Raw genomic sequence first — 22,472 nt, 5'->3', positions numbered from 1 at the left:
TAGCTATCAATGTAAATGACACCAATAATGTAAAACACTACGATTGAATGAAATATAGGTTAAACTTAGAATTATATTTTTTTAAAGAATCATTGAGTCCTAAAAAAATAAAAAAATACTTACCATAATAGTAGAAATATATCACGTTTAAAAAGACCTATTATTTGTATATTTGAATAAATTTTAGTGTTAAAATGAAGGATCTATCCATTTATGATACCTGAGTCCAATCATACAAAATTGTACATTGTCATCGGTTCTGTATCCAAGGTTATTTTTGAATGCTTTTTACCACTTCTTACATCTTTTTGTTCAATATTATTGCACTATTTTTTTGCAGAAAATCAAGAGATTTTATAATCTTAGTCTAATTTCCACTATTACTGTTACTATTAGAGAATTAAAACTACTTCATCACTGATGCAATTAGTTAGAAATACTACACGTTGGTTGTAACACAGCAATACTGGCTGTCAGCAACTTACGTCTGAAGCCAAGGTTATAACGGCCATATGGGATTTTTAACATCATATACTCTAATCTTTTAATTATATAGCGAAGGAACATGAAACTCAGAGATAAATGTGATTTATCTTAGTCACACAGTAAAGGTCAGAGCTGGTACACTAGAAATCATATTCTTCTAACTCTCAAATACATATAGAAGGAAAAAATAACTCAAGGTTTAAATTTTTCCAAGAAACACACTAAAGTCTATATACACATCCCTTTTTATATTTTCTTATGTTTTCACATTCCTTATCATAAATATAGCATAGATGAAAATGTATGTATGATGTGTATTTAATAATAATAACGATAATAATAACATAATCTCATTATACCCAAAAAATAGAATTTTGCCAATTACCTTGGAAGCCTCTTGTTTCTCTCTCCCCAGTTAAGAACCTCCTCACTTCCTTTTTTAATTTATGACTTCATCACTAAAGAGAGATGCAATAGAATAGTGTTTTAAGAGAGTGGATTGTAGATAAAAAGGAAGGGCTCATTTTTTCAAGATCTCACGAAAAGTAAAAATAGTTAATTTTGCCTGGGGAAATTGATAAATAACAATCAACACCAAGACTCATACTGGAGCAGTGACTGAAATTCAAGTCTAGAGAAGAAATCCTACAAGAGTACAGGTAGAAGACATACGAAAAAATTAACCTGGAAAGGGTTCCACTCAGTAACATGAGTTTGCTGGCAGTTAAGTAATGTTTATAAAGCTCAGAAGGGAAAAATTTCATGACACGAGTAGTCTATATCTTAGTTATTATTGAGAAAAAAATCTGGACATGTTAATAAAACTTATGAAATATAGAAATGTGGGTGGAATTTGTAGTACTAATTGTCATGTGAGAAAATATTTACTATTTTCAACAAAATAGTCATAATCTGAAGTTTTCCTGATGTACATAAATAAGTTTTACTGAATTTGTAATAAGTTATGTTAATTCTATTTGTAACTTAACTCCATTTATTACTTATACTATGGCATAAAATAATCTCTAGAGTTCAGAGAATAATTAGTTATGTATGGGTAACAGTTTTTCTTTCGTTCAAATTCATAAAACTGTGCTTTGATTCAGATATAAAATATTTTTAAAGGAATCCAAATTATTGTTGTGTAATTTATTATTAACAATATAGTTATTATAATATTATATTTATTACCAATTTTGTTTGTGGAGGGAAATTTGGAAATAAGATTTTAGTGTTAATTATTTTGTTCATTGAAGATGCAACAAAAATACAATTCACCTTAACCAGAAAGATGTTACACATTATTGGAATAAATTGAACATGTTATGCTTGCAAAGCTCCAATTGAGAAAAATTGGTGCAGGATTTTCCAAGAGTGCTTGTTAATATTGCTAATAATGCATGATGAAAGATGTATCCATCACACTCACCTTAAATCAGGTAAATGGAGTTGTTATTTGTTATCATCAATATTAATTGTATCAATACTAATTATATTTATTAAAAAAAAGATTATAACCCCCCCAAGTCCTTTTCCCTTAGAGCCAAAATGTTTGTATCCAACTCTAAAATGTAGGAAGCCCAGATCTACACAGATGAAAAACTATTCAGCCATAAACAAAGGTTAAAAACTCTGTGATAATACAGGGATATTTTAAATGTTTTGTTTTGTCATTAATTGTTTTACTTTAAAATTAGTGGATAGAGAGACAGCAGAATAATACATTTCTGCCTACTCAACAGGTATCTAGTATCCTGGATTTTCCAGCTCTCTGATTAATTAAATATTACTTCAAGCCTTGAGAAAGGAGTCAGTCATTCCTGCAATTCACAAGTATTTATTGTAACTTCTATTTACAATTGAAAAGGAAATTTGACACATCTGTGCCTGAGGAATCATGATATTTAAAGAAAATGTCACTTTTTTTCCCTTTTCAATTCATCACATTAATTCAATTAGAACATTGAATTTAGATATCTGATTGATGTCAATGTATATTAAGATATTAGAATAAACTTTGGAAAGCTTGATGATCCTTTGGGGTTTATTTGAATAATGAATGTGCACATGTTCCATACATAATAGCATAACAATTTAACTTTGCTCTGTGACCACATGCTTTAATTGAAGGTGATTATAAACTCATTCAGCATGAAGAAACTCTTCTTTGTATTGGTTTTCAACTTGTTCATCATCTATCTTTTGAAGTATCCTAAAGACTTTTATAACCACACAACTAATCCAATATAATAAATTCTGAGTCCTAGGGGAATATAATTATGTTAACAAGCATCTTTGCCTTTTACCCTAGATTCCATTCAGATTCCTGCCACTAAAATCTGGCAAATCCTGTAAATCCTGTTCCCAGATAAACTCTTACACAGGAGTACACAGAAATTTATCTCTCCTTGTGAGTCTGGAGTCAATGAGAGGTGATGAATTATCCCAAGGAAAATAAGCATCCTCTGTGAAACAATGACCCACATAGTGTCTTTAAGACTTTTTGTGCCTGAAAAAAAAAATGGTTCCTTCAGATACTTGAGTTGGGAATAGCAAGATGATTCTACTCTTAATAAGGTTTCTGAAATATTAGAACTTTCAACATTATCAAATTTATCTGGGTCTATACAAAAATTCCATTTTGCATTCCATTTAGTTTCCAAATCGTTCCTTATCATGACCCTTTCTTTAACATAAGATACCTGGCACAGGTGTGTATTTATTTGGTGCTTCTTTTCTACAGGTATTGAATGCATGTTCTAGGCTTAATTTTAGCCATGTCTGGCCTTTACCTACATCAGATAAGGGATTACTTTAAAATTGTCAAACAGGCTCTCTAATTTTTCTAATTTTTAATCAGGTTTATTGAATTTACTAATTTAAAGGATTACACTTTTACTTTACTGTGTATACTCTCTAGGGCAACAGAAACTTCCAGGCTACCCAATACACTGTAATCACCATTGATGCCATATGTCTAATCACCATTGATGCCATATGTCTAAGTGCTACAACCACTTTTTCTACCAATGCTCAGCCCTCTAACTCTGTTTTACCCTATGCCACTATCGTTAATAATTTAAGCAATCATAATATCACTGCCTGCCATGTATTATAACTGTTCCATTCTTTTTCTCAAACAAGGAGGCTGTCCACAATTTAATCAAATATATGACCTACCAAGTTCTAGAATCCTATTTTGAGGGCCCTTTTCTTAGACCCACTCATAGTACTAATTACTTTAGCAGTCTAGGTCCCAGAAGGATGGCTTACTCAGGGTGAAAATTAAAGAGAGTTTAATAAAGAGATCATATACAAAGATGTGGATGGGATTAAGGAACCTAACAAAGGAAGTTCATACACCCAGTAACTAGCAACAATGTGAATTATTTATTATTCCTAGTCTTAAAGGGAAAAGGAAGGTGGTAAATGGAACCTGGGGAGAATTTAAATTTGGGAGAGGATGGCCACAAAGTAGCTATGGCTACAGGTAGAAAATATATACCACTATGCCATCACAGACTGGTGGGAAATAACCAAGAAATAATTCCCCAACTTTTCCTCCAACTCACCAATCTCTTGCCAGTAATTTGCATCATCTGAACCCAAACAGAAGCCAAGAAGAAAGGAATCCCAAGTAATGTAAAACAAATAAACAAACAAACAAACAAACAAAAAACAGATTAGCCTCATAAATCACAGAGAAGGACAAAGAAGATTGGTGTTTCAGAAGTGATAGATAAATACAGAATAAACTGCCCACTTTTCTATCGACTCCATCAACCTAAAAATAATAGTTGTATTTCCACTGTTTTCCTCTTACTTTACAAGAGGAACTATTACATCCATTGACATAATTTTGGGCATTTCTGTCTTTCCGAATAGTAGTATCTCTACACCTTTATCATGCTTTTCTATAGCTTTATCTAGGTTATTTTTGTAAGACTGGACTTCTGCTTCTGTTTCCTCTGTTTATAACCATGAACCTCACAACCACTTACCACATGCCTCATCTATAAAATGGAATCCACCGGGGCACCTGGGTGGCTCAGTCGTTAAGCGTCTGCCTTCGGCTCAGGTCATGATCCCAGGGTCCTGGGATCGAGCCCCGCATCGGGCTCCCTGCTCAGCAGGAAGCCTGCTTCTCCCTCTCCCATTCCCCCTGCTTGTGTTCCCTCTCTCGCTGTGTCTCTCTCTGTCAAATAAATAAATAAAATCTTTAAAAAAAAAAAATAAAAATAAAATAAAATAAAATGGAATCCACCACTGCTCTCATTCTCAAGGCAGAGATTTTTTGTTTGGGTCTAGATAATTATTTAAGGTCAGCTGGATATATTCACCTCTCTTTAACTCAAGCTCCTTGAGAGAGAGAGAGAGAGAGAGAAAGGAAGGAAGGAAGGAAGGAAGGAAGGAAGGAAGGACGGACACCAGTCCTATCAGATTAGGACCTCAGCTTCATGACTTCATTTAACTGTAATTATCTCTTTAAAGATCCCATTTCCAAATGCAGTCACACTGGAGCTTAGAGTTTCAACATATGAATTTTGTAGGGGAAACAATTCATTCTGTAACATCTCCTCAGCAAATACTGTACCCTAAAACCAGATCTGATAGAGGTAGTATCAGGAATAGAGGCAAGTATACTTATATTAAGGAAAGTTTTATTCACATGGGTTTTAGGGGAAAAGATATGAAGGCTTTGATTCCATACTGGACCATAGGAAGCATTAATTTCTATCTTTAAAATCTTACTGGGGCACCTGGGTGGCTCAGTCATTAAGCGTCTGCCTTTGGCTCAGGTCATGATCCCAGGGTCCTGGGATCGAGCTCCGCATCGGGCTCCCTGCTCAGCGGTGAGCCTGCTTCTCCCTCTCCCACTCTCCCTGCTTGTGTTCCCTCTCTTGCTGTCTCTTTCGCTCTCTGTCAAATAAATAAATAAAAAATATCTTTAAAAAAAAAAAAAAATCTTACTTCCACAATCTGAAGTTGAAAAACAATGTAACAGAAAATAACAGGTTCTGAAAGAATAAAGTATCTTTTTTTGTTTTTTATAGATTTATTTGAGAGAGAGAGCCCACCTGGGAGACAGCAGTGGGTGGGTGGGGGTGGGGGTGGGTCGGAGAGAGAGAGAAAATCCTGAAGCGACTCCCTGCTGAGCACAGAGCCCAAGGCAAGGCTCAATCCCAGGATCCTGAGATCATGACCAGAGCTGAGATCAAGAGTTAGCTACTCAACTGACTGAGCCACCCAGGCACCCCTAAAGTAAAGTATCTTTAAAATCAATCACAAATCATAATGCAAAACCAAAGCCCACCAATTGTGTTTTTTCTGATAACAATATTTCTCAGCATTATGAAAAGAAAATTTAGTTGTATATTTTTAGTCATAAAATCCGTCATAATTGACCTGTGATTTACATTCTTTGCAAGTTTATTGTATAACTGATAGGGTTTATGTAAACATAACCTAAACCAAGTGACATTCAAAGAAGAGTGACAAAAGAAAGATCAATCTTTATTATTTTGGAAATTCTTCAGTGTAAGCAAAAAAGATCAGTAGTACTTGAATATGCATGAACATTTTGAATATGCATGACTTATAATGAGAGAACTTTGCTGACCTCTAGATCTAGAGTCACAAAAGAGCCAAAAGCAAGAACATTCTATTAAGAAAAACGTTTTTGGATAAAGTAATATTCTGGAAAATAATAACTGATAACCAACTTTATGTAAAATAATCATGAGTCACATTTTTAATGAATAAAATTATTCTCCAGCTTCAAATACATATTCAATTTTATAAGTTCTTGTAGTGTTATTTACTACTTATATAAATGAATAATATTAAATTTCTATCTTTCTGTTATTGTATACCAAATTTGTTAGATGGACTTTGAAAATCTAGTTGATATGGTCTGACCTGAACCACCCTACCAGTGATTTTTACATTTTATTCTTTATTGCCTGATTCCCTTTTTCTGCTAAATGTTGTCATGCTAAGTCTTGGTGGTAGAACATCTATGTATTCTCTCCTTCATATTTTCCACCTCATAAACCTCTAATGTGGGGTGTTCTTTTTAGCGTGCCCTACTGTTGGAAGTAAGAATAATTTATTTAACAATGCTGAATAATCCTCCCAGGCACACAGTGGAAACATATACATTAATATACATTAATAACATACTATAGAGATAAAAAAAGAATAATTATTCAGACACATGTAATGTATATGTGTTACGTTCACCAGTTAGAAGGATTTGTTTGGGGGTTAGGTTGATCTGACATGTTAAACATAAGCTGCACTTACGTAATTGTTTAGGAAAATACAAGTAGCCTGTGCTCTGGTCTGGGACTTGGAATTTAGAAAAGTAAAAGTGAGATACTGCACCAAGAATTTTGGCTTTATTTTTTTTATTTTTATTTTTTTGAGATTTTATTTATTTATTTGACAGAGAGAGAGCACAAGCAGGGGGAACAGCCAAGGGAGAGGGAGAAGCAGGCTCCCCGCTGAGCAGGGAGCATGATGCAGGGCTCGATCCCAGAGTCCTGGGATCATGACTTGAGCCGAAGGCAGACACTTAACCGACTGAGCCACCCGGGGGCCCCAAACTTTGGCTTTAGAATAAATATTTCAATATTTTTTGTTAGTCTCCAATTTGTTCCAAATTAGGTTTATAACTTCTATTTTAACAAGTGATAAACTGATATTGTTTGCCTATACTTTAGAATGTGGAAAAATATTCAGTTATCTTATATAGAAAAGAAAATAAAAGTGTGCATTTAACAGAAAAATTTTATGTAAGAAAATTAAGCTCACTATACTTTTGATACAAAGAATAGATTTATCTTCTTACACTTACTCAGATATTAGCAGAGAATCTATTTAGTTACCAGGAATTAAATATCTAAATGTAAATAATCTTAATAAATTACAAATGAATTAGTTGGCATTTGGGAAAAGATTATCTGTGCCTTGTTTTCAATCTTAGGGTTAAAACATTCAATGTTTCATTCTTAAATGTGATGTTATCTGTAAGTTTTTTGTAGGTGCCCATTATCAGATTGTGGGATTTCCTTTTATTCATAATTTACTGAGATTATGAGAGTTTTTCCCAAATCTTTTTAATCTGCCAGTATCTAGATGATCACATAATTTTCTTCATTGTTCAATTAACATGTTGAATTATACACACTGATTCTTGAAAGTTCAATTGACTTTAAATTCAATTTGGTATAAAATGTTATCCTTTTTACTTATTGTAGGTAGGACTCAATTTGTTAATATTTTGTAAAATATTTTTTCATCTATGTTTATGACAGATATTAATCTGTCATTTTTTTCTTATAATGTTTCATCAATTTTAGTATTAGGCCTATGCCGGTGTCATAAAACAAGTGCTCTTGTGGAATTTTTGCACACTCTAATTTCAATCCTGGTTTTTTGAATCTCTCTGCCCTGCCGCCATTATCTCCAACATTTGAAGGACTTCTGAAGTACACTCAGTGAAGATTCAGAGAATTTTTAAGTGATTTCCTTCAGGTCTCCTCTTGTGCTCCCAGCCTTCAAGAGCCAGCAGCCAACAACCATTAGCTTATCCTCAGTAAAGTATAGAAATATGTGGGAGACATTTCTTTCAACTCTTTCACCGTGCTCCAATCTTAGTTCTCTTTTGAACCCAGACTTTGGTATGCTATTCCCAAGCAGTCAGAGATGATCTTTGGGAAAAAGCAGATGGTGGGAAAAACTCTCTGCAACTGAAGCTCTTGGTAATTTTCATCTGTTATACCAACTCACACATAGATGTTAAAGTTTATTACTAATATGACTTTTTTCTTATCAATATTGACTGCTGATCCCTCTTCCTCATGCCTCTTTTTCAGGGATGAAAGCAGCTTTGGTTATCTTCTTTCCCTAGGAATGTCTTGGCATTCTCTATATTTTAATTAATTCCAGTTTATTATAATAGTCAGCTCTCTAATGAGGGAATAATACAATATTATAGTCGTTTGTTTTTGTAGTTAAAATTGGGAATGAAAGGAGGTACCTAGATGGCTCAGTCAGTTAAGAGTCTACTTTCACTCAGGTCATGATCCCAGGGTACTGGGATGGAGCCCCTGCACCCCCCAAGTCGGGCTCAGCCGGAAAGCCTGCTTCTCCCTCTCTCTTGCTGTGCTCTCTATCTCTCTCTTTCTCTCTCTCTCTCAAATGAATAAATAAAATCTTTAAAAAAAATTGGGAATAAAAATCATGAGACTATGTCCTATTAAGAAGCAAAATCAAGTTTTGTTTTTATTTTTACTGAACACATAAACACAGGTCAGACAGTAGTTTTAAAACACAAATTGGTTTATTTTGATTATTATCTGGGTAATGAAATATTAAGGTGTTCTTCAAATTCCTTTCTTTTTACACAGCTTTCCTTTCATCAAATAACTATTGGGCATCCACTTTTTATTTGGTGATAATTGTTGATATTTAATGTAAAGTGAATCACATCAAACATCATGCATTAGTTTAAAAAAATGAAATCTAGAAAGTTAGGAAGACTTGAAAGTTTTCCCTTAAACATTAAAACAAAACAAAATAGGGGCGCCTGGGTGGCTCAGTCAGTTAAGCGTCTGCCTTTGGCTCAGGTCATGATCCCAGGGTCCTGGGATCGAGCCCCTCATTGGGTTCCCTACTCAGCGGAGCCTGCTTCTCCCTTTCCCTCTGCCTAACGCCCTGCCTACTTGTGCTCTCTCTCTCTATCTCTCTGTCAAATAAATAAATAGAATCTTTAAAATAAATAAATAAATAAAAACAAAATAAAAATTATAAATCATGCAAGATATTTCCTATAGAAATAAGGCTCAGTTGTACTCTTGCAAATGTGCAATGATAATGCTGCAATTATTTTTTGAACAAATTTTTCAAATACTATGGCATTATTATACTTTGATTCATATTTCCATTCTACACACAGATTTCCAAAAATACTGTGGCTATGTATGGACTACATACATCATCTGTTTCTTCAACTGTATTTTCTCTAAATTGTGGTCTAGTTATAACAGTGACACTTTTAATTTTTTTCCCACAAGTCTTTTGTTTATGATTAAAATAGCCTTTTTTTTTCCCCAAATATACTAAAGCAGGGGAAAGGGCAGTGATTAAATATCATGCAGAATACAGATAAAGAAGAAATTAATTGTCCATCACATTATTGCTTAACAATAAGCAAACACCCAGAGAGAAAAACAGAGACAGAGACAGAGAGAGATGATAGAATGTATAATACAATTATTTTCTAATATTGAGTTGAAAAATGGTGTAAAGGCTATGCAGAAAAATAAATTTCATTCAGTTACCTAGTGATATGTTGCTTTCCATTAAAGATATGACTATAAATGAGATTCAGCACTGGTGTCTGAATATTAATAGAGTAGGACTGTCTTTAGACCCACTTTTCCTATTCTGATACATGATGACAGTTAATGCCATAGTGGAAATCTCTCAATATCAATCTGAATCTTAGACATTCAAGAATCATGTTTATTCATGCATACATGATTTTATTTTATTTTATTTAAGATTTTATTTCTTTATTTTAGAGAGAGAGAGAGAGAGAGGGTGTGCACACGAGTGGGGGAAGGGGCAGAGGGAGAGGGAGAAGCAGACTCCCTGCTGAGCAGAGAGCCTGACATGGGGCTCGATCCCAGGACCCTGCTATCATGACCTGAGCTGAAGGCAGACACTTAACCAACTGAGCCACCCAGGTGCCCCGCATACATGATTTTAAAACATGGTAAGACGTAGGGACAGTGGGGTGGATCCGTTGGTTAAACGTCTGCCATCAACTCAGGTTGTTCATGATTCCAGGTTCATGGGATCGAGTCCTGCATCAGGCTCCTTGCTTGATGGAAGCCCGCTCCCCCTGCTTGTGCACTTGCGCGCTCTCTCTCTTTCTCTCTCTGACAAATAAATAAAATCTTAAAAAAAAAAAAAAAAAGAATAGAAGATGTGAAATAACTTAAAAAAATAAAACATGGTAAGAATATGTATTCACAATGTTTGCTGATCACAATTATATGATAGTAAAATGAATAAAATGGAATTGGTAAACTTAAAGAGATGAAAAACAGTAATTAGTTGCTGTTACATCATTATATTGAAAAAATATTTCTGTGTTTTCCACATACAATTTATGAAACCTGATATTTCTTTGGAAAAATAAAAATCAGTATCTATGTTTGTATGAAGTACAAATAAATGTGTAGTGAAAAAACAAATCAATACCACATGTATTTTTTCTAGTATGTTCTTCCCCTTGAGCAGATCATATCTCCCTTCCCTTTTTATTTGAAATAATTTTTAAAGTAATGATGATTTCATGTGAGAATCTTGGCCCTATACTTCCTAATTTTACCTAGTTATGAAAATAAACAAACAAACTATTAGGCAGGGAAACTTGTCATAGTTTTCTTGGTTAGAAAAAGGAATTAATTAAAACCTTAATAGATTTCTCATTTGTTATTTGTACTTTTCAGACAAGAAAGGGTGAATACAAAGGTAAACTTTTAGATGCTCCTTATCCCCTAATCATTTCACATGTGCCTCTTGGCAATCTGTTGCTTAAAACTCAAGGGACTTAATGCTTAATGAGAATGTTTTTCTGATTAGGAAACAAAAACATACAATCTAGGACTTTTGGAATAGACTTTAATAGTCTAGAGAGAATGGGATAAATTCACTAATAATACTTAGAAGAATTAGCACCTAAAAATGATTTTTGTTGTTTCTATTGTTTGCATTCTTAAGTAACTCATTTCAATATGTAATTATTATAGAAAATATTAGTAAGACATTTTACCTTTCTTTTATAAGTCATAAAAATTCTGACTGGGCACATTGCAAGTGTCAGTAACCACATGTGGCTAGTCAATGCTAGGTTGGACAGTGAACCTCTGGACTCAATTCAAAAACATTTAATAAGCACACTATGAGTCATACATTACACTAACTCCTAATTAAATAAGCTTTCTGAATTTTGGGATTTGGTGATGAAGGAAGGTTTCCAAATTAAGACAAACATTTTCATAGTGATTAAGTGTAATATGGAGATAAAGAGCATAAAAGTGTTTCTCAAATACAGAAAAAGGTTAAAAAGAGGGGTTAAAAATACTTGTGGGGCACTTGGGTGGCTCAGCGGGTTAAGGATCTGACTCTTGGTTCTGGCTCAGGTCATGATCTCATGGGTCCTGCGATCAAACACTGTGTCAGGCTCTGAGCTCAGCAGGGAGTCCACTCGAAGATTCTCTCCTTCTGCCCCCCACTCTTTCTCTCAAATAAAGAAATACATCTTTACAAAATAAAAAAAAATAAATAAATAAAAATACTTGAAAGTTATTTAAGATTTTTGAACTTTTAAATGGTTTTAAGATACTAGTCACTGTAGTAATCTTAAGATTGCGTAGGAGGCCTTATTAAATGCATCTGTCTCAGCATTACTTATAGAAATTCTGATTTAGTGGGTGTTTTCTGGGTCTAGAAAATTCTATTCATTTATTAAACACCTCCATTGTTTCTGATACAAGTAGCCCACACACCATATTTTGAGAAACACTGTTTTGGTCTAGAGTGACTAAATTTTTCCTTTAGTCGATTGTCTCTTAGGGCTTTTGGTCTATATTAGCACTTTGAAGAAGACAAAAATTAGGAGAAGTTGCTCTGGGTGATCTATCTTTTTATTTTTACATTTCACACATAAAGGAATTATCAACATTATCTTTATTTTCAATACTTTTCAATGGCTATTTTTTCTCCCTGAATGTTTATTATTCATATCATGCTGTTTATGTTTTGTATGGGTGATATCACCTTGAATTTCTCTAAGTATATTAATTAGAGCTTTTTAAGAACTATTTTGTTTCTTCTGAGTTCAACTAATGGGATTATTTACCTTTCTCTTTCGTTCTGATGATTATTATGCGTATGTGTGATGATCTCGGTGGTTCATTATATGTACTTTACTGAAACTACCACACATCAACATCAAGCTTGGCTTCATTGACTAACAAGTTTTCTTTTGAGAACTGCCAAACATTGCCTTTTCTTTTTAACATTTATCTGCCTGCTGACATTTTTGCAACTGTTTGAGGGTTTTGAGTTATTGATTCTGCAATAGCTCATCCTTTGTTTTAGAGCCCTAAAATCTTTTACACTCTTTTCAGTTCTCTTTTTTTTTTTTTTAAAGATTTTATTTATTTATTTGACAGAGACACAGCGAAAGAGGGAACACAAGCAGGGGGAGTGGGAGAGGGAGAAGCAGGCTTCCCGTGGAGCAGGGAGCCCGATGCGGGGCTCGATCCCAGGACCCTGGGATCATGACCTGAGCCGAAGGCAGATGCTTAACGACTGAGCCACCCAGGTGCCCCACTCTTTTCAGTTTTCTAATTTTTACTTGGCTAAAGGCAAATTTTTTTCATGATCAATTTATTATTACTCAAGATTTAAGTGGGAATGTGGAAGTGATTTTAAATGTAGCACAATGAGTGTTTAATTCAACAGGGACTTCACTAAATTTATAGCTTTAAAATCTGCCCAAAAGTTACATTGTTTTTCCTTGCCTTAGAGATATTTCAAAGCCCTCAAAAGGTAACTGCATTCTAGTTGCTGTTTAGAAATCATGAATTTATGTTCTTGGAAAGTACATCTCAACCATATTTCCTTCCTCTGTACCTATAAAGTAAAATTAATACACCTGGAAGATTTTGAAATGATATAATTTGTAACTTTTATAAAATAGCTATTTTATATAGGATTTTTTTTTCATTTTTGCTTCAGTTGCTACAAGGCAAAATAGTATAGCATTATTTTTAGACAACTACATTATTAGAGAAATAAATAAGTTTTGGCCCTGAAATAATTATGTAAATGTATGCAGACAGAACTAAAGTACTAGCTATGAAGCATTCACCTCTTAGAGCATGTATGTAAGTATGACATGCCAGCACTGTTACCCCAGACTGGACAATTGCAGAAAAAGGAAGCTGTTGCCTGAGGAAATACATCTGCTTTCTCTAAGTGTCGCAGAATCAACTAGAGAGCACGTCAGTGGCTTGAGACCAGACTCTGCCTCTAAGGAATAAATACATGAATATGTAACTGCTCCTCTCAGGGCACTTTTCTTTTGGCACACGATTGCTCCTAGGACAATTTTCGCAATCCAAATATGCATCAAATTAGAAATAAAACATTAGAATTTGGGGCGAGATAGGGAAATGGACATTTCTGAGCTTCATGAAAGAGGGTGATAAAGGCCACAGTGAAAGAAATTTGTAGAGGACTCATATATATTTCTTGATGCAGCAAAGATAGGAGAAATTTGCCACACAGTTTTATCACATAATATCACAGAATTTTCACTTTAGAGGGAAAACTGAATAATGATCAATATAGATGACCTGTAAGCCAGGGCCATAAACGAGAGGTTTTCAAAGAGAAAAGAATGTTGTTTCTTAATGGTGACATATATGATATGCTTAATAGGGTGCCTGGCAAGAAAATTGAAGCAATCGTTGGATAATTCACATTATTAAGAGTTCTGTTTGTAAATATGTTTATGCATAGTGTTCAGAAAAGAATCTTTATCAAAATTCTATTTATTTTGTAAAATGTGTGGTAAACTAATCACAAAATGAGTAAGAAGATGATGTATATACAACATTTGACTTTTGATTTACTAGTCTCTTCACAACTCATAAAACACAGTGCCTGACTTTCTAGCCACTGCAATGACACAAGTAAAGGAAGTAAAATACACGTATATTAGAAAGGAAGAAATAAAACTGTCCCTATTTGTAGATGATGTGATTGCCTATCTAAAAATCCCAACAAAAATAAATAAAAAAAATAAAAATCCCAACAAATATACAGAAATAAAAATAAAAACTAACAAATAACTTCACCAAGTTTATAAAATACAAGATAAACATACAAAAATAAATTGTATTTCTATGTACTAGCAATGAACACATGATCACCAAAATTAAAAATCCAATACCATATATACTGGCTCAAAAATAATGGAATACATAGGTATAGATCTAACAAAACATGTGAAATATTTGCTTGCCAAAATCTAAAAAATGATGATAAAGGAAGTTTTTAAAGATCTAAGTAAATGGGGAAACATTTTGTGATTATGAATTGGAAGACTTCACAGAATAAAGATGTCAAGTCTCAACAAATTGATAACACAGATTTAATCAATTCCTGTCATACTCTCATCAAGACTTTTTGTAAATATAGACAAGATTATTCCAAAATTTATATGGCAATGTATAGATCTCAGAATAGCTAAAACAATGTTGACAGAAAAAAGAATAAAGTGGGAGGAATAAGTCTATCTGATTTCAAGGTTTTTTATATAGCTTCAGTATTCAACACTGCCAGTTGCAGAGGGTCAGACATATAGATTGCTGGAACAGAATAGAGAGCTTGGTAATAGATCCATACAAGCCGGCCTGATTTTGACAAAAATGCAAAAACAATTCAATGTCGCCTTTTCCACAAAAGTTGCTGGATTTTTTACCTTACACAAAAATTAAATCAATAGGAAACAACAGATGTTGGCGAGGACACATAGAAAGAGGAACCCTCCTACACTGCTGGTCGGAATGCAAACTGCTGCGGCCACTCTGGAAAACAGCATGGAGGTTCCTCAAAATGTTAAAAATAGAGCTACCCGATGGCCTAGCAATTGCACTACTAGGTATTTACCCAAAGGACACAAAACACTTACATGAATCTGTGTTATTGTAGGAGAAACCTGGAGCCATTTGCTATGTAGTTGTTTTCAGGAACCATCTGTGAAAATTTTTCCAGAACTCATAACTCACAAGCACAAAATCATCTATCCAGGTAAAAGGAAACCAGTATCCTAACAGCCAAAAAAAGCCTTTTAACTTGCTTTCATGTTTGTATATGTACAGGGAGAGAAACCTGAAGGAAATGAGAAGACAGAATTATGTAAATGATTAAACAAAGACAATACCTGCTTCTCCTTTTACCCCAGGTAACCAAAACACAGAAGAGATCAGATTAAAAGGAAAGAAGATGCCTAACTGATAATGGATATAAAGCAGGAAGATGGCATAAACATGCCCTTGCCTTTTTCCTTCTCATAATGCTCCCTAACATAGGGACACTTTGCCATGCTGTGATTCTCTGAAGGGACAAGGAGGAGATAAGGAAAATATTCTGCAAACATAAACCAGAGAGGCAATAACTGAAAATAAAGTGAATGTGGTTGAAAATGAAGCATCAGTCTCTAGTAGTATCAATAAGGTTCATGTGACTTCCTTTATATTACTGTTGCCAGCCAAAGCAATAGTATCCCATGGACCAGGTAAGACCAGCTCTAAATGGCTATATTGTGCAAGAGAAGGAATAATCATGACAAAGCTAAAGAACAGAAGATCAGGTCTCTTCCTCATTTTTCTTTTCAGCCACGTAAGTTCTGAAGTGTCTGTTATAATTCAAAGAGAGGAGAAGTTTCCAAAGTTAATAATTAGAAACTAATTAACTGCACTGAATGGTGTGTGTGCATGTGTATATGTGTTTGTGCAATTAAAATGTATAATGAGAGATTTCTTAATGTCACAAATTATAGAAAATATTATACTTCTTATGAGTACTGACATTTTTCTTCCTTTTCAATGTTTAAGGTAGATGGACGTGGAAACCAACAGAAAAAAAGAAGACCCTTTGGCGGGACCCCTGGGTGGCTCAGTGGTTAAGCGTCTGCCTTCGGCTCAGGTCATGATCCCGAGGTCCTGGGATTGAGCCCCGCATCAGGCTCCCTGCTCTGTGGGAATCCTGCTTCTCCCTCTCGCATTCCCCCTGCTTGTGTTCCCCCTCTCGCTGTGTCTCTCTCTGTCAAATAAATAAAATCTTTAAAAAAAAAAAAAAAAAAAGAAGACCCTTTGGGAAATGAGTTAACATATTATTATCATCTTTGGCAATTAGCATTTATTGAGCAACTTGGCACTTGGTAGTTCGAGTCTCCACAGAGATTCCATATTGAGACAGGTTTCTATATTCTGTAACTTTATGGTCATCTATCAGAGGACAAGATTAATCTGCTAATGCATTACATCATGAGGAATTATTCTTGGATTTGTTTTTCTAAGGGAAATCATATTTTTAAACAAGTTAATCTGTGTATCTCATTCAAATATTTGTAATTGGAAACTTATTTGTTTCAATAAATATGATTTTTCAGAGCTGGAGGGAAATTTACCTTGTAGATTGTTGCTATGAGCATTGGGAGAGCCATGAACCAATTCTTGCCCATGGTAGCATATATCTACAAGTTGAATTATTTTTTCAATCCGGTATCGGTGAGAGTAAACAGCTAGTTCACTCCAGGGGATAATTTTCCCTGTTAAACGTCATTTAACATAAAGTTCACTCTGATGCTATCAAATCTTCCTTTTTGTAGCAGGTCTAATTTGGTATCACTTTTTTACAAGTGTTGTAATAGAATTAACCCATAGTTAATGGTGAGTACTGTCTGTGCTTGTCTTGATGCTAAAAACTAATGTTCTTAATTCCTTTTGGAGTCTGACAGACCAAAAAAATAGCTCTCATATATGCATACACAAATGGGGCCATTTTGAAGATTTAGAGAAGTAAACAACAATTATAAATGTGTTGGGAGTCACAAATTTACTCTCTCAGCAAGTCTTATGTGGAGAAGAAATATAATTTCTTCATATAATTTACTTATCTTCAGCAAAAGAACCTACCCGCTGGGAGGAAGAAAAAAATTAAAACTTAGTCCCAGCTGCTGATTCCCACAGTCCCTTTACATAATGATTTTTCTTTGAGATAATTGTTCAACATTGCTGTTATTGTTGCCTCAACACTTGCTACTCTCTGAGGTTGTGCTTGATTTTTATGGGGAGACTCAGGTGAGGCCTTGGTAGAACAGTTAAGAAGGCAGAGAACGTTGCGTGCATTGAACTCCAGAGAGACAGCACCGGGGCAAGTGAGAGCGAGCCGGACACTAAGCGACTCTGTGCCTCGCTGAGGAAAAGAATTAACCAGGGTGAAGGAGATCCTAAGAAGCCCAGAAACAAAATGTCATCATATGCATTCTTTGTCCAAACTGGCCCAGAGGAGCAAAAGAACAAGCACCCAGATTCTTCAGTCAACTTCTCAGAGTTTTCCAAGAAGTGCTCAGAGAGGTGCAAGATCATGTCTGCTAAAGAGAAATGGAAACATACCCCCCTCAAGGGGAAACCAAAAAGGAACTCAAAAAGGATCACAATGCACCCAAGTGGCCTCCTTTCGCCGTTTTCTCGGTTTGTTCTGATCATTGCCCCCAAGTCAAAGGAGAGCATTCCAGCTTCTCCGTTGGTGGGGCTGCCAAGAAACTGGGAGAGAGGGGCGGTAGTAACATGCCGCAGGTGGCCAAAGGCTGCTAGGCTGCAGGCAGGATATGAAAAGGATATTGCTGCATACCGAGCTAAAGGAAAGCCTGACGCAGAAAAAAAAAAAGAGAGAGAGAGTCGTCAAGGCTGACAAAAGCAAGAAAAAGAAGGAAAAGGAAGAAGACGAGGAAGATAAAGAGGAGGAGGAGGAAGGTGAAGAAGATGATGATGATAATGAAGTTGGATCAAGCGCAGTTTTTTTTTTTTTCTGGTCTCTAAATCATTTTACACTCCTCCACCCTGTACACAGCTGTTTTTAAAGAAGAAGAATGGAAATGTAAGGCTGTGTAAGATTTGTTTTTAAGCTGTACAGTGTCTTTTTCTTGTATGGTTAACACACTACCGGATGTGTCTTTATATAGCCCCGTCCTGATGGTATTTTCAGTGGCCACTAACCTTGCCTGGGACAGTGTGGGGATGGTAAATTGGTATGGAAATCGAAAACAGGTTCTTGTTGGTGCCCAGTTCAGATTAGTTATGGATGGGGATGGCAGGTTTTTCATCTTCAGTCGTCTCTGATGCAGCCTACACGAAGTAATCGTTCTGTTAACTGTTAATACCACTCTGTAATTGCAAAGAAAAAAAAGTTGCAGCTGTTTTGTTGACATTCTGAATGTTTCTGAGTAAATACAATTTTTTTAATTTAAAGAAAAAAGCAGAGAAACGTGGTCAGGCTGGATGCTGTTGCACTCCAGCCGCTTCCCCGTACAGCACTGATGTTGAGTCAGGAGCTAGTAGGCTTACCACAAAGTCTGTCCAGGCGGAGTGAAATGACCTTATAATAATAAGTGCTATGGGCATAACTTCATGGTTATCATCCATAACCATGAAGGAGAGGGAGAAGCAGGCTTCCCGCGGATTAGGGAGCCCGATGCGGGGCTCGATCCCAGGACCCCGGGGATCATGACCTGAGTCGAAGGCAGACGCTTAACGACTGAGCCACCCAGGCGCCCCTGAACTTAGTTCTTCTTTAGAAGAGAAAGTATACTATGGGAGCGGGGGCAAGCTACCCCAAAATGTGCCACTTTGGCATATTGATTATTTAAAATAGAAATTACTTAAATAACAGTCAGTGCAAAGACCCTCAGACCCTCCTCTGTCCTCCTGAAATCAGGAAGTAAATATCCCATTTGAAATGTACTCTCCCTGTACTAAGAAGTAAAAGACATCCTTATCACCAGAGAGAGGAACTTTAAAGCTGAGAAAGCTACAGAAGCAAACCTTGTTACTTTTTTCTAATCACTACCTCTGCCCAAATTCCATTTAGAATTCCTTACTAATTAAAGCTCCCAAACATTTGTTTTCTTTATCCTGTCAATTCCTTACAAATTTATTGTCTCTTTGTCTAAAAAGTATAATAGCAGCCTGCCTTGGTCATTTCTTTAGATCTCATTTTCATTATTGGACCTCCATGTGCACATAATAATTTTTTCCTCCTATTTATCTGTCTCATGTAAATTTATCTTAGTGCAGCTGGAAGACCTTGAAGGATAGAGGAAGAATTTTTCCTTCCGTATAATATGAAGAAAGAAATCTTATGCTTCAACTTTTCTGTTCTATTTTATAACCACAAGGTAAGAGAGAAGTTGCTGGAACTACACATATTTATTTTATTTTATTTTTTAAAAGATTGATTGATTTATTGATTGAATTACTTTAGAGAGAGAGAAAGAGAGTGCAAGGGGTAGGGGCAGAGGGAGAGGAAGAGAGAGAATCTCAAGGAGACTCCCCGCTGAGCACAGAGTCCAAGTTGCGGGTTTATCTCACAATCCTGAGATCATGACCTGAGCCAAAATCAGGAATCAGACACCCAGGCGCCCCTGGAACTATACATTTTTAATTCCTTGGAAAATCCCATCCCACTAGCTGTAAGTAGGGGCACTCTAATCTTTGTAAATCCGAAAGATGAAGTGAAATGGTCTTCTTGTTAGGGTGTGAAAATAGGAGTGTAGTACAATAGAAAAGGGTTTCCAATTCCTAATGCCCAAAATACATAAAGCAGATAATTTATGATACAGTGACCTTGAAAATAAATCAAAAAGTAAAAAAGTTATGAGTACATTCTTATCAGCTTGCCATCAGTTGAAAGCAGGTACAATAGGAATATCAATTTCTTCTTATTTTCCATATTCTATGACCCCAGTTTTTGACATGTGATGAATTAATAGAAGCAAAACATGTGTAATTATACCTCAGCCTGAATGAAAACACCCATAGCCTTTCATTTTTTTTTTTTCAAATGAGCCTTATAATAAAGGCTTTGAGCATAGGAATGGTAATTATGTTGGGCATATTTCAAATTTAGAAATTTGAAACCCCTACTCTAAACCTCTTACAGTTCTGGGCTCCTGAGTTGTTCAGTCGGTAAGCATCAGACTCTTGATTTTGGCTCAGGTCATGATCTCAGTGTCGTGAGATCAAGCCCCAAGTCAGCCTCTGCCCTGGGCGTGGAGCCTGCTTGAGATTTTCTCTCCTTTTCTCTCTGCCTTCCTTCCACCACTCTCTCTCTCTCTTTCCCCTTCTCTTTCTTTAAATAAAACAAAAAATAAATAAAAATAAACCTCTTACAGTTCTGCTTAGACAGTCTTACTTTTATTTTTTTTCTAGAGTGATACAGTGGGTAATTTACCTTCAGGTAGACTCACACATACCTCCTTTACCAGGAGATAGGCCTTTTGTTAACAAATTTTGAAGAAAGAAACTTTATAAAAAAGTTTTGCTAATTTCTTCTCATTTAGCTTAAACATTTCAGGAAATGTTGTTTTAAGTGTACTTGTAATTCACATTCTGAAGTGTTAGCACTTTTCTCATAAGGAGAAATAATAGTTGGGCAGATCATGAAGAATTTCCTATAGTCTCTTTTTCTAAAGATTAAACATATATTGGGGTGTCTGGGTAGTTCAGTCAGCTAAACATCCTACTCTTGATTTCAGCTCAGGTCATGATCTCGGGTCCTGAGATTGAGCCTCACATTGGGGGCTCTGCATTCAGTGTGGAGTCTGCTTCCTCTTTCTCCCTCTGTCTCTGCCCTGCATCCCCATCTCCCTCTCCCTCTCTAAAATAAATAAATAAATCTTAAAAAAAAAATATATATATATATATATATGTATTTCTGGGGCGCCTGGGTGGCACAGTTGGTTAAGCATCTGACTCTTGGTTTCAGCTCAGGTCATGATATCAGGGTCGTGAGATCGAGCCCTGTGTCAGGCTCCATGCTTAGCACAGAGTCTGCTTAAGACTCTTTGTCTGCCTCTCTCTTGAATAAATAAATAAATCTTAAAACATATATATATTTCTTTTCCTCAGCCCCCCCATATATTCAGGAATTTTGTATTCTCATCTAATCTGTCTAACACTCAAAAGCTACAACTGTTTTGAACTTCCACTCCCACTCATTTTCTAGTTCTCTGCCAACGAGGGAAAGCAATTCAAGGCCATTTCTATGCAGCATCTTGCCTTTCTATCCCCCTAGCTGTGTGTAGCTGAATTACTTAGACCTATGTGGTCATGCAAAATTCTTAGATTGGTTAGAATTAGCTCACTTCTTTTATAGGTCTCATGAAGCCTCCCGTAGGCAAAAGAGAAGAAAGAGCTTTCCTCCCACATCCTCCTTGTCACATTATAATTAAACAATAATACAATTGTGGGGTAAAATTCTGATCCTCTGTAATATTTATAGATATAAGTTTGGTGAAATCATAGCTGCTTGTTCTTTTTAGTGATCTGCAAACACCTGAACTATATCAGAGGCAGAAAGACCATAGTTCATTATCAAAGCCACATTTTAAAGAACCACCAGGGAGACAAAGGGATATTTAGTGATTAATATTAGCTTACATTCTCTAAGGAAAAATAAGAATAACAGGAAGAATTTTTGTCTAATAACAGAGATGACATCATTCTACTAAATAGATGAGCAATGAGAGAAGCATTTAAACTTTTTCTATACAGAATTTGGGATTTTCATAACATATAAATTGATCATAGCTCTAAAAGTATTTTATTTTGTTTCAAGGTTTTATTTAAATTCTAGTTAGTTAACATATAAGGTAATATTGGTTTCAGGAGTAGAATTTAGTGATTCATCACTTACATATAACATCCAATGTTCATCACAAGTGCCCTCCTTAAAAGTATTTTAATAGTACTTTTCTAATTCTAACTTTAAGACTCTTAATTCATTCTAATTTTAAAGCTGTATGACTAAAAATTATTTCCATAGCAGAAATTTAATGTTAACTGGGTAAAAATAGAGTTAGCTACATTGCTTCTTTTTCAATAGAAATACCTTCACATTGATAGTACAAGCACTATTGATAGCAGGAATAATTAATTATCCTTCTGAGTACAGAATCTGAAATAAAATGATAATTTATTAATGTCTGTACCGATATTGTGATGGTGATCTGGACATATCTTGTACAAATGAAAATATCCCAATAACAAGAAAACAAAAGAAAGTTGTCTTAGAATGGAAATACATTTTTATTTAAACCTGACTCCCCAAGA

The 22,472-nt window shown here is 35.2% G+C and overlaps 1 pseudogene; it reads left to right on the top strand.

Moving 5' to 3' along the window:
* Positions 1-15,865: 15,865 nt before the first annotated feature.
* Positions 15,866-18,267, top strand: LOC118554081 (high mobility group protein B1 pseudogene; annotated as a pseudogene).
* The last annotated feature ends 4,205 nt before the right edge of the window (positions 18,268-22,472 follow it).

This window comes from Halichoerus grypus, chromosome 9, assembly GCF_964656455.1.
Source record: "Halichoerus grypus chromosome 9, mHalGry1.hap1.1, whole genome shotgun sequence".
NCBI classification, from domain to species: Eukaryota; Metazoa; Chordata; class Mammalia; order Carnivora; family Phocidae; genus Halichoerus; species Halichoerus grypus.
Note: the sequence above shows the minus strand (reverse complement) of the source record. Positions and strands in the feature narration are given on the sequence as shown.